This window comes from Triticum urartu, chromosome 5 (assembly GCF_003073215.2).
Source record: "Triticum urartu cultivar G1812 chromosome 5, Tu2.1, whole genome shotgun sequence".
Lineage (NCBI taxonomy): Eukaryota > Viridiplantae > Streptophyta > Magnoliopsida > Poales > Poaceae > Triticum > Triticum urartu.
Genome location: NC_053026.1, coordinates 648,693,598 through 648,705,416, shown reverse-complemented (window position 1 = coordinate 648,705,416; position 11,819 = coordinate 648,693,598). Strand labels below are relative to the sequence as shown.

General features: G+C 46.3%; 1 pseudogene; it reads right to left on the bottom strand.

Moving 5' to 3' along the window:
• Nucleotides 1-7,049: 7,049 nt before the first annotated feature.
• Nucleotides 7,050-10,370, bottom strand: LOC125506463 (annotated as a pseudogene).
• Between the last annotated feature and the right edge of the window lie 1,449 nt (nt 10,371-11,819).

The following is an 11,819-nucleotide window of genomic DNA, read 5'->3' as shown; positions in this document are numbered from 1 at the left end:
ACGCTTTCTTCGTTTCGTCAGCCGGCTATCCATCCACCAAAGCCGGGAACCAACAAATACGATCCATGTATCCTCTGTTTCGAGACTAATACTAACTGACTAGCCCAAAAACCTTTAAAGAAACAAGCTACCGAAAACCTTCCTTGATACTGTATGATATATACGCTTTCTTCGTTTCGTCCGCCGGCTATCCATCCACCAAAGCCGGGAACCAACAAATACGATCCATGTATCCTCTGTTTCGAGACTAATACTAACTGACTAGCCCAAAAACCTTTAAAGAAACAAGCTACCGAAAACCTTCCTTGATACTGTACGATATATACGCTTTCACTAGTGCAGAACCGGGCAATAGCACCGGTTCGTAAGGCCCTTTAGTGTCGGTTCCATAACCGGCACTAAAGTGTGGGCACTAAAGCCCCCCCCCCTTTAGTACCGGTTCAGCACGAACCGGTGCTAAAGGGCAACCACGTGGCACGAGCCAGCTCCGGGGGCCGGGAGCCCTTTAGTACCGGTTGGTGTTACCAACCGGTACTAAAATGTTTGGGGGGTTTTTCATTTTATGATTTCTTTTTCATTTAATTTTGTGTTTTCCATTTGAATTCTTTTTCGTTTGCTGGTATTTTATGATACTACACATTGTACACATTATGCATATATATATATAGAATTTCTAGTAGAACCAATCATATATATATCATCAATGTCTCACAAACCACCATATTAATTCACACATACACACATGTATAGCTATATACAATTTCTCCTACATATGCATGTTGCCTTCGGAGCCAGTGGCATTAGCCTAATTGGTGCCTTCGGAGCACGATGACAATTGGAAGTGGTTCATGACCTGGTCGATGGGGGCAGTAGCGGGTAATAGTATTCTCCCTTCGGATTTATGACCTGGTCGAGCAAAAATCCCGCTATTTCCTCTTGAAGTGCTTCTACGCGCTCCGTTTCCAGGAGCTTGTCCCGCACCTCTTTGAACTGTTAAGAAGGAGATCAATATGCATGTGTATTAGTTGTGTGACTAGATATCGATAATGGTGTAAAAATTGTGAATAGTGTTCTGACAAGCGTACCCATTCCTGTCTTTGAGGTCTGCTCCTTTCGGACGCCATCATGCGAATGTTCTCGCAAACGCAGAATGCACACAGATCAGTCCCCTGCGCCTGCTTTAGGGCCTTTATTACGAGAATGGAATTTAATTTGATCAGATAATAATTAATCAAGCATGATAATTAAAGAGATGGCAGCTAGCTAGCTAGCTAGTACTACTTAATTACTTACCTTGGGTCGAAACCATTTCAGCTGTCGTTTCCATTCGCCTTCCGTGACGCTGATGAACCTTGCCCAAGCCCTGCCCGCCAACAAAGAAAATGAATAAAGGGGTTATTAAATAGTCCATATCATGAAATGACGAACTAAATAGGCCGAGATATATAGTTAATAATGATTGAAATTACCTGTTGACTATCCCAAACAAGATGTTATAGTCACTATTTGCTTTGAGTAGTGAGTCTAGTATTTCAACTGTTTCGGCGTCAACTTTAATGATACACAAGATCCAGTGAAATCTGCATGCACACACGTTTGCATGTCTTAATTAAGCGGGCATATGTAAGCAAAAACATGTAGCTAGCTAGTAGGCAAAAACAGAGAATTTGTAGTACAAGAAAGTGTGACTCACTGGAAGTTGTAAGGAAGTAGTATATCTTCATTGTATTTGAGGCGCTTCAAGAACTCTAGCATGCTGTCCTCTACCTGCTTTTCATGATGCTTGTTTATTTTCCATGTGTATTCATTAACGGTGTTTGGGTCAATGAACCCAATGCCATAGCGTCCACCTTTTCTCATTTCATACATCTTCATCCTGCATAATACCACAGAAACGAAAATAGTGAGGATAATTACAGGTAATGATTTATCAAAAGGATCACTACAGCTAGCTTGAGACTTAAATTACAGAAAGAAATCACTTACAGACAATAGCAACTGATGATAGATTTGTCGAGTGCGTCTTGATTGTATAACTGAAACAGTTTAGAATACTCAACGGTCACAGGTTTCTGATGGTAGTAATGATCCTTCTTGACTTGCACCATGAGGGACTCTCGATCGGATCTCTTGGTAATGTCCATGTACCATTGATGCAATACATACATTCTCGTTGGGAGCTTCTTGACCTCTTCTGGCTTGACCAAAGGTTGGCCCCGGGCATATTTCCGTTTTATTTCCTCCTCTGTAAGCATAGGCATGTCCTCGATCTCGAGAAGTTGTCCAACGGTGATGTTGAGAGTTTCAGCCTGCATTATATGCTCCTGGGTTATTACCACATCGCCCACCTCGGGAACGTAAACTGTTTTCCCGCAATAATATTGGGCGCGCGTACTGTCACGTGTTGTTGGCGGCACAACAAGCGGGGGGGATCGATTGCGCCGCCTGTTCTCCCAGCTGGGCAATGGTTTTCCCGCATTTTTTGACAGTTGCTTGTTGTTTGCTCGAGCTCGAGCTCGCCTCCTTCTGTAGACGTTGTCGATGTAACTTCCTGATGTGGCGCTCATAGTCTGTGTCAGCAGGCTTAGGAGCTGGTGGTTGAGCCATACGAATGAAGTGGTCAACTACTACCACAGGCACTTTCTCCCATGGCGGCGGTGGCGGTTTCGGTCCAAAATGGGCGTCGACTTCTGCCCGCACTATGGCATTGGTTTGCTCCTCGGTCCTGTCATAAGCCCTCTCAGGAAGAAGAGTAGTGAGGTTTGGACCATATTTATATCGCTTGCCTCCGCCTGTACTTCCTGTACTATGACCTCGACTCGTACCGCTACGCACCATAGCTGCGGGGTGTCTCTTCTGCGATTGCTGAGGCGGCGGAGACGGCTGACGGGGCTAAGTTGGACGAGGAGTGGCCTGAAGTTGTGCCGGACTTGGAGGCGGAGTGGCCTGAGGTTGTGCCGGACATGGAGGAGGAGTGGACGTCTGACGCGTTGGTGGACTTGGAGGAGCGGGAGTCTGCTGACTCGGTGGCGGACTTCGACGAGGAGTCGGGTGACGCGGTGTCGGTGGCCTTCGAAAGATGATGCAATCCTTTCTCCATAGGATGATACGATGTTTGGCATCTCCGAGTGTGTGCTCCTCGTCACCTCCAGGAATGTCAAGCTCTAGCCCCGAATATTGGTCCACCACCTCATCAACCACGACACGAGCATAGCCTGCTGGAATCGGGTTGCAATGGAAGGTTGCATCGGGGGAATTTGTATAAGCAACGTCGTCCGCCACCTTCAAGGATATGTTCTTAATTTTGAAGTGTAGCTCGCAGTTAGTGTTCTCCGCGATGTCATCCACGGGGTATCTATCCAGCATTGCATCAAACGGGGCGGAACCCATGCTGCTTCTCGGCATGGATGGGGCGGTGGTATCCAATGCTGGATCATCCGCTAGCTGCTGCAGCTGCTGAGACCCCCTTTGCTGGCTAAGTGAGTCGATCTGCTCCTGCTGCCGCTGGAATTTGACTACCAAGTCCGCGTGCGCTGATTCTAGGACTTGAAGGCGTTCATAGTCCAGCTTCCTCTTCTCCTCCTCCATCTTCCTCTGCTTCTCCTCCGCAATCTTCCTTCTCGCACGGGTTCTGTAGTCGGCGTTCCAGTCCAAAAACCCCTCATACCACGGAATAGCGCCCTTGCCTCGTGTTCTTCCCGGGTGTTCAGGATTTCCCAGGGCACGCATAAGCTCGTCGTTCTCTCTGTTGGGCTGGAACACCCCCGTTCGAGCCTCTTCTATTGCAACAAGTATATTATCGTCGGCTCCGTTCAGACATGCCTTCGTCGAAACTTTGCCTGTCTTCGGGTCCAACTCCCCCCCATGCGCATAGAACCAAGTCCTACACCTGGGGGGCCAGCTCTTAGTAACCGGAGTGACACCTGCATCCTCCATCTCTTTCTCAGACTTATCCCACTTAGGCATTGCCACCGCGTAGCCACCCGGTCCCAGCTTATGGAACTTATCCTTTTTTCGGCATTCTTCTTGTTTATTCTCGACCGTTCCTTAGCTAATTCTGAATCCTTGAATTTCACGAAATCGTCCCAATGAGCACTTTGATTCTCTAGTGTTCCCTCGAATACTGGAGTCTTCCTTCCTCCCTTGACGTACTTGTCCCATTCACGATTCTTGTGGTTCTTGAATGCAACCGCCATCTTCCTAAGAGCAGCGTCCTTGACTTTCTGCACATCTACTTCTGTGAAATGATCTGGTAGGGTGAAATGTTCCATGAGAGTATCCCAAAGCAGACTTTTTTGTCTGTCGTCGACAAAAGTAAGATCTGGACGTGGCTTTGCTGGCTCTCTCCATTCTTGAAGGGAGACCGGGAGTTGGTCCTTCACAAGAACTCCGCACTGACGAACGAACTTGTCCGCAATCTTCTTAGGCGCTAATGGTTCGCCATTAGGTCTGATTGCCTCGATATTATACTTTACGCCCTCCTTCAACTTTTTGTTCGGGCCTCGTTTCGTCCTGTTGCCTGAAGATTTGCTCGATCCGAATGGCTGAAAGAAGAAAGATCGATTCGTTAATATATCTTCAACTCATTTAAAACATGTGATGATCACCAGATGCCTGCTTATATAAATATATATACCTCGCCGGTCTTTGTTGTTTCAGGATCAACATGTTCTTCGTCATCGTCGTTCATGACTTCATCAATTCGGTCGTCGCGATCGAATATCATATCACCCTCTCCGGTGTTGTTTAGAAATTCGGAGCCGTCATAATCTTCTTCATTCTGATCATCATCTGGCCCGCGTATGATATCGAACATGGTCTGTTCTCCCTCTCTATCGGTATTGTCCGCCATAGCTTTTATTTAACTATGCCAAAAGAAATATAAAACAATTTAGTATTCAAATTACGTCGTCTCGAATAATAGATATAATCTCGAATACATCGTCTCGAATAATAGATATAGTCTCGAATACATCGTCTCGAATAATAGATATAATCTCGAATACATCGTCTCGAATAATATATAATATTGAATAGTACATCACTGGCTAGGTAGCTAATTAAAGATCGAATACTATAGAAGAATCTAGGACACTCGCGGTTCCTGCGGCGCGGGCGGTGGACACCCAAAGAGAAGGAACCCTCACAGGATCATAGCTAAAGTAAGATCCCTGAAGAAACTGCCAGGTATTGGAGAACCTGCCGCCCTCTAACGCAACCATGTAGCGATGGACGTGCTTGTCCTCCTCCCTGACACGGCGACGTACCACCTCCGGCGGGGCCGGCTCCCTCCGCATCGAAACTGGCCCACGCGAACGCCACCAAACGAGATCAGGGTCGACGATGGGACCCTGGGCCGGGTTCCTCATCAAGCGGCGCGCCCCTCCAGGCAGCACCTCCCAGTGCCAGCCCGGCGGAGCCCAGTCCCGGACATGGGTCAGTCGGACGTCGTCGCGGACGGGTCGACGGCGAGGATGCGGGCCGGGCATCGTCGAGAACAAATACTAGCTATATGCCCGTAAAAAGTAACATTTTTTTAATGATTGGATTTTGATAACTAAAATTTCTAACATTTCTATATAATACTAATTATGCTATCATTGCATATGTCAAAATTCTATATGCTATTTCATACTACTTAAGCATCTAACACTGAAAACAGAAAACACAACTTTTATACATCCATTAAAAAACTGAAAAATAACATTATATAAAAAATTTCCATCCTAATTAAACACTAATTATATCCATCTAACATGCATTCATACATATATACTAGTGAAAAAATAATAATCTAAAAAATCTAAACTAACTAAACATACAAAATACGTATATACTAATATATACACGCATTAATTCATACATATGTACCTGTGTGTGTGTGTGTTCATCATGCTCGTGTGTGTGTGTATGGGCTCGGGGAGGGGCGGTGCCCATGGTGGCCGCCGGGGGCGAGGGAGAGGGGTTAGGGGGGGAGAACTCACAGCGGGGTGACGACGGCGGCGAGGCGACGGCCGGGGGTGGCGACGGGCCGGGGCGTGACGCGGGGGCGGCGACGCGGGGACGGCACGACGGGGCCGGGCCAGGGGCGGCGACGGAGACGAGGGCGGCGACGGGGACGGGGGCGGCGACGGGGACGGGGGCGGCGACAGGGACGGGGGCAGCGACGACGACGGCGTCGATCGATCGGGGCGCGCGGGCGGCGCTTCAATGGGGAAACAGAGGAAGAAACAGAGGGAGAATGAAATTTTCGTAAGTGTTGTATATATAGAAGGCACCTTTAGTACCGGTTGGAGCCACCAACCGGTACTAAAGGCCTGTTTTGGCTAGGCCAAGCGGCGGGAACCGCACCCCCTTTAGTACCGGTTGGTGGCTCCAACCGGTAATAAAGGCCCCCCTTTAGTACCGGTTGGTGCCGCGAACCGGTACTAAAGGGGGTGCGCTGGCGCAGGTGCGGTGCGCAAGTTTAGTCCCACCTCGCTAGCCGAGGGGCGACCGCACTGGTTTATAAACCCCTGTGCGGTAGCTCTCTCGAGCTCCTCTCCAAAGCAGGCCTACTGGGCCTACATGTTCTGTGCTGCCCTGTTGGCCTACTGGGCCTTTGCGGGCCTGCATCCTGGCCCAACAACAGGTTGGGTTTCTAGTCGTATGCAGACCGCTCTGGCCTAGTAGGCGGTCTTTTTTATTTTTTTGCTTTATTTATTTTTGAGTTGTTTTTTGTGTATTTAGAGTTTCTTTGTGAATATTTTTGCTTTAGGTACAAAAAATTACAAACTTTCTGTTAGTGCCCGTAGTTTTCAAATTTGAATAGTTTAAATTTTGAATTATTTGAAATTAGTGTGAATCACTAGTTTGTTAATAACTTAACTTTAAAAATCAGTAAAGGCATGAAAGAATTTGTTTGCACATAAAATTTCTTCGCGTTTCAAATGCCAAAACACATAATTAACTACCCTAACTATTACAGAGATTCCCTTCTGGGTGTGAAACACAGAAGAAAGTGATGATAGTGAAGCCGATCACATCCCAGATCTTTGGGTGTGAAACTTTTTCTTCGCGTGCATCCCTTTGCGCCGTAACCATGGAAAATCTTCATCATTTAATGGGATGCTCGGGTCAATATTCACTATGAATGGAGCAATTTCATCAAACTTTTCATAATCTTCTGACTTGTCTGTCTTGTCATCCACTCTCATGATGTTTCTCTTCCCAGAAAGAACTATGTGCCGCTTTGGCTCATCGTACGATGCATTCGCTTCCTTATTTTTTCTTTTTCTTGGCTTGGTAGACATGTCCTTCACATAGAAAACCTGTGCCACATCATTGGCTAGGACGAATGGTTCGTCTGCATACGCAAGATTGTTGAGATCCACTATTGTCATTCCGTACTGCGGGTCTTTCGTTACCCCGCCTCGTGTCATATTGACCCATTTGCACCGAAACAAAGGGACCTTCAAACCACGTCGATAGTCAAGTTCCCATATGTCCTGTATATAACCATAATATGTTTCCTTTCCCGTCTTGGTTTCTGCATCAAAGCGGACACCACTGTTTTGGTTGGTGCTCTTCTTATATTGGGCGATCGTGTAAAATGTATTACCATTTATCTCGTACCCTTTGAAAGTCATTATATTCGAAGATGGTAACTAGGACAGCAAGTACAAGTCATCTTCAATAGAGGTGTCATGCATGGTACGTGTCTGCAACCAGCTGGCGAAACTCCTGGTTTGTTCACGTGTAATCCAGTCATCAGACCGCTCCGGGTGTTTGGAGCGTAGCAAATTCTTGTGTTCATCCATATACGGAGCCACCAAGGCAGAATTCTGTAGAACTGTGTAGTGTGCTTCAGTGAGAGAATGTCCGTCCATACATATTATTTGTTCCCCTCCTAGCGTGCCTTTTCCATCCAGTCTGCCCTTATGCCGCGATTCAGGAGCACCAATCGGCTTAAGGTCAGGAATAAAGTCAATACAAAACTCAATGTCCTCCTCATTTTGACAGCCCTTGGAGATGCTTCCTTCTGGCCTAGCACAGTTATGAACATATTTCTTTAAGACTCCCATGAACCTCTCAAAGGGGAACATATTGTGTAGAAATACAGGACCCAAAACGTTAATCTCTTCGCATAGGTGAACTAGGACTGCGTCATGATGTTGAAGAAGGATGGTGGGAACACCAACTCGAAACTGACAAGACATTGCACCAAATCATTCTCTAACCTTGGTATGATTTCTGGATTGATTACCTTCTGAGAGATTGCATTGAGAAATGCACATAGCTTCACAATGGCTAATCGAACGTTTTCCGGTAGAAGCCCCCTCAATGCAACCGGAAGCAGTTGCGTCATAATCACGTGGCAGTCATGAGACTTTAGGTTCTGGAACTTTTTCTCTGCCATGTTTATTATTCCCTTTATATTCGACGAGAAGCCAGACGGTACCTTAATATTGAGCAGGCATTCAAAGAAGATTTCCTTCTCTTCTTTGGTAAGAGCGTAGCTTGCATGACCCTGATGTATGCCGTCTTTTCCGTGCATACGTTGATGGTCCTCCCGTGCCTCAGGTGTATCTTTTGTCTTCCCATACACGCCCAAGAAGCCAAGCAGGGTCACACAAAGATTCTTCGTCGCGTGCATCACGTCGATTGCGGAGCGGACCTCTAGGTCTTTCCAATAGGGCAGGTCCCAAAATATAGATTTCTTCTTCCACATGGGTGCGCGTCCGTCAGCGTCATTCGGAATAGGTTGTCTACCAGGACCCTTTCCAAAGACCACCTTCAAATCCTTGACCATATCATGTACATCAGCACCAGTACGGTGGCGAGGCTTCGTCCGGTGATCCGCCTCACCTTTGAAATGCTTGCCTTTCTTTCTTACGGGATGCCTGCTCGGAAGAAATTGACGATGTCCCAGGTACACATTCTTCTTACAATTAGCCAAATATATACTGTCGGTATCATCCAAACAGTGCGTGCATGCGCGGTATCCCTTGTTTGTCTGTCCTGAAAGGTTACTGAGAGCAGGCCAATCATTGATGGTCACGAACAACAACGCCTTTAGGTCAAATTCTTCCCCCATGTGCTCATCCCACGCACGTACACCTGTTCCATTCCACAGTTGTAAGAGTTCTTCAACTAATGGCCTTAGGTACACATCAATGTCGTTGCCGGGTTGCTTAGGTTCTTGGATGAGCACTGGCATCATAATGAACTTCCGCTTCATGCACAACCAAGGAGGAAGGTTATACAAACATAGAGTCACAGGCCAGGTGCTATGGTTGCTGCTCTGCTCCCCAAAAGGATTAATGCCATCTGTGCTTAGACCAAACCATACGCTCCTTGCGTCATCTGCAAAACTCCTTCCCGTACTTTCTTTTGATTTTTCTCCACTGCGACCCGTCAGCGGGTACTCTCAACTTTCCGTCTTTCTTACGGTCTTCTCTGTGCCATCGCATCGCCTTGGCATGCTCTTTGTTTTGGAACAAACGTTTCAAAAGTGGTATTATAGGAGCATACCACATCACCTTGGCAGGAATCTTCTTCCTGGGGCGCTCGCCCTCGACATCACCAGGGTCATCGCGGCTGATCTTATAGCGCAATGCACCACATACCGGGCAAGCGTTCAAATCCTCATACTCACCGCGGTAGAGGATGCAATCATTAGGGCATGCATGTATCTTCTGCACCTCTAACCCTAGAGGGCAGACAGCCTTCTTTGCTTCGTACGTACTCTCGGGCAATTCGTTGTCCTTTGGAAGCATATCCTTTATCATTACCAGCAACTTTCCAAATCCCTTGTCAGATACACCATTCTCTGCCTTCCATTGCAGCAATTCCAGTGTGGTGCCCAGCTTTTTCTTGTCACCTACGCAATTCGGGTACAACAATTTTTTGTGATCCTCTAACATGCGCTGCAACTTCTTCTTCTCCAAATCACTTGCGCAGTTTCTCTTTGCATTGGCAATGGCCCGACCTAGATCATCAACGGGCTCATCTGATGCCTCTTCTTCAGCTTCTTCCCGCATTGCCGGCTCAGCTTCTTCCCGCATTACCGGCTCAGCTTCTTCCCCCATTGTTATGTCATCGTATTCAGGGAACCCATGGCCAAGATAGCTGTCGTCGTCCTCTTCTTCTTCATTGTCTTCCATCATAACCCCTCTTTCTCCGTGCTTGGTCCAAACATTATAGTGGGGCATGAAACCGGACTTAAACAGGTGGACGTGAATGGTTCTTGACGTAGAGTAATTGTGACCATTCTTACAGCCAACACATGGACAAGGCATAAAACCATCCGCCCACTTGTTTGCCTCAGCCGCAAGCAGAAAAGTATGCACGCCCTCAACGAACTGGGGAGAGCATCGGTCATCGTACATCCATTGCCGGCTCATCTTCATTACACAACACCAAATAGACCAAATCAATACAAGTTCATACAACACTTAAATGCAACAAACAAATAACTCTCTAGCTAAAGCATTTAAATGCAACAACAAATGCGATCAAGATCGCAACTAAGGTAACAATGAATCCAACAGCATAATGATACCAAGCCTCACTATCGATGGCATATTTTCTAATCTTTCTAATCTTCAAGCGCATTTTCTCCATATTAATCTTGTGATCATCGATGACATCGGCAACATGCAACTCCAATTCCATCTTCTCCCCCTCAATTCTTTTCAATTTTTCTTTCAAGTACTCGTTTTCTCTTTCAACTAAATTTAACCTCTCGACAATAGGGTCGGTTGGAATTTCCGGTTCACATACCTCCTAGAAAAAATTTCTATGTCAACTTGATGGGCATAATTTGTCATAAACACGAAATGCAACTAGTTTTAAAAGAGAATATATATACCACATCTGAATCATAACAAGGACGAGGGCCGACGGGGACGGATATCAAAACCATGGCACTATATGTATAACAAACAACGTACGGGTAAGATAATTATACGAGTAACTATATATCCAAATCACACAAACATCAATTTTTATATAAAATTTCATGAACAAGAGGCTCACCACAAGGTGGTGCCGGCGACGGGACGGTGCGGGCGATCGACGGTGGTTACGACGGAGATTTAGAAGGCACTAAGTAAACCACACCTACATATGCAAACTAAGTGTTATTTTTGACCTCAAATTGCATATAAATCAAATACTAGCACATATATATATATCCTCCCAAATTACTAAACTCACAAATTAATCACTATATAAAGCATTGCAAGAGCTAATCTAGCAATGAGAGATGAAAGGACAAAGTTGCTAACCTTTGTGATCATTTGAATGGATGGGGGCCTTCAAATCTTGACAAATTTTGGGCAAAATGTGTGATGAGCTCGAGAGGAAGAGGGGAAGAACAGAGACGAGAGGGGAAAGGGGAAGAATAGAGCGAGCTCGGGTGGACGAAGGGTTTATGTAGGACGACCTTTAGTACCGGTTCGTGCCAAGAACCGGTACTAAAGGGGCTGGAGGGGCCCCAGTCTGACAACATCCTGCCACCACTCTCATTAGTACCGGTTCGTGGCACGAACCGGTGCTAAAGGTTCGCCACGAACCGGTACTAATGAAAGCGGCCCGGCTAGCCGTTGGAACCGGCACTAATGTATACATTAGTGCCGGCTCAAATACAAACCGGCACTAATGTGCTTCATGTTTGACCCTTTTTCTACTAGTGTTTCTTCGTTTCGTCCGCCGGCTATCCATCCACCAAAGCCGGGAACCAACAAATACGATCCATGTATCCTCTTTTTCGAGACTAATACTAACTGACTATCCCAAAACCCTTTAAAGAAACAAGCTACCGAAAACCTTCCTTG